Raw genomic sequence first — 2067 nt, 5'->3', positions numbered from 1 at the left:
CATTTGCAACACTCTGTAATAGATTGCTATATTTCTTACTAAAACTCTACATGCATGTAAACAATAGTCATCTGTATTAGTTTCCAATTGCTACTATAACAAATTGGTACAAACTTAATGGCTTAAAACAACACAAATTTATTATCTGGAGATCATAATTTCAAAATACATCTCATTAAGCTAAAATCAAGGTGTCAGAAGGGCCTTGTTACTTTCTAGAGAATTCATTTTCTTGTCCTTCCAGCTTCTGGAGGATAACTACATTCTTTGGCTTATGGTCTCTTTTCAACCTCAAGCCACAAATAATCTGATGAATCTTTTCTATATTGCACCACTCTGATATTCTTCTGATTCCCTAATCCCTACATAAAAGAGCCTTGTGCAGTGAGAAAGAATGAAATCTGGCCATGTGTAGCAACATGGATGGAACCTGAGGGTGTTATGCTGAGCGAAATAAGTCAGGCAGAAAAGGACAAATACCAAATGTTTGCACGTATAGGAGGATTAGGAGGAACTTAACGGAGGACCATGGGGGAGAAGAAGGGGGGAAATGGTGGGGGAGAGGGAAAGAGGCAAACCATGAGAGACTCTTGTATGCTGAGAACAAACTGAGGACTGATGGGTGTGGGGGGAGGGAGGGTGACGGGCATGGAGGAGGGCACTTGTGGGGATGAGCACTGGGTGTTCTATGGAAACTAACTTGACAATACACTATTTGTAAAAAAATAGATAAATAAAAAATAAAATAAAATAAAATAAAATGCTTCAGAGAGACTTTGAAAGGACTTATAAATGTGTGCATAGAAACAAAGCAGAGAAGAAACACCTCAAAATGGACACAATGTGATCTCTGTGTGGTGGTTTAGGTAGTAATTTTATTATTGATCTTTTCATTTTGTTGTATTTCCAAGATGTCTACAGTCTACATGTATTACTTTTATGAACAGGGAAAACGCTATCAGAGTATCTGAAAAAGTGAATAATTATTATTTACTAAGTAAAAAAAAAAAAAAAAAGAGCCTTGTGACTACATTGGTCTTACTTGGATAATTCCGAAAAATCTTATTTTAAGGTCAGCTGATTAGCAACCCTATTTCCATCTCCAACCTTAATCCCCCCTTGCCATGTAACACAGCACATTCACAGGTTCTAAAGCTTATGAGAGGGCATCTCTGGGGCCCCTTTATTCTGCTTAATACACGTTCTTATTACTAAATTTAATGATCTATCTTCTTTTCCTCTTAGATGTTTTGGACCTCTATTGACTTCCTTTCCCTTAAAAATCTGCTGAAGAGGCACCAGGGTGGCTCAGTTGGTTTAGTCTCTGACTTCGACAATTCGCGGGTTCAAGACCCTTTTCGGGCTCTGTGCTGACAGCTCAGAGCCTGGAGCCTCCTTCAGATTCTGTGTCTTCCTCTCTCTCTGTCCCTCCCTCACCTGTGCTCTCTCTCTCTCTCAAAAGTAAATAAACATTAAAAAAATTTAAATTCTCCACTGGATATACTCACTTTGTTCTCACATTGTTCTAGCTTAGTCTCCATTCGCTAAGAATTCATATTTTTAGGACTCCATTGAGGAGTGTTGTGTGAGATTTTCTGTAGTATTACAATCTTCTCTCCTTATATTCCCCTAAAAATAGAAACTCTATATTTTTATATAAAGATATCATTTTTAACCTAGGTGGATGATTTCAAAATACACATTCTTAGCACTGGTATATTTCTCCTCCTTCCCTCCCTCTTTCTCTCTCTCAATTCATCCCTATATGTTTTAAATTTTATTGTATAATTTCACTTGGTTATTCTGCAGCCCTCTCAAATTTAGCATATCTCTCAAACCTCAGTTTCAAAGCTCTGGCTTTTTAGAACTGTGGAATAGCTTCTTTTTTTTTTTTTTTTTTTTTTTTACAAATAGTTTATTGTCAAGTTGGTTTCCATATAACACCCAGTGCTCATCCCCACAAGTGCCTCTCTTGGTGCCCATTCCTCCCCCCCACATCCATCAGTTCTCAGTTTTTGTCAGCATTCAAGAGTCTCTCATGGTTTGCCTCTCTCCCTTTCCCCCACT

Source organism: Hyaena hyaena, unplaced genomic scaffold (assembly GCF_003009895.1).
Source record: "Hyaena hyaena isolate Hyena2069 unplaced genomic scaffold, ASM300989v1 scaffold_688, whole genome shotgun sequence".
Taxonomy (NCBI): domain Eukaryota; kingdom Metazoa; phylum Chordata; class Mammalia; order Carnivora; family Hyaenidae; genus Hyaena; species Hyaena hyaena.
This window is presented reverse-complemented; position numbering follows the sequence as displayed.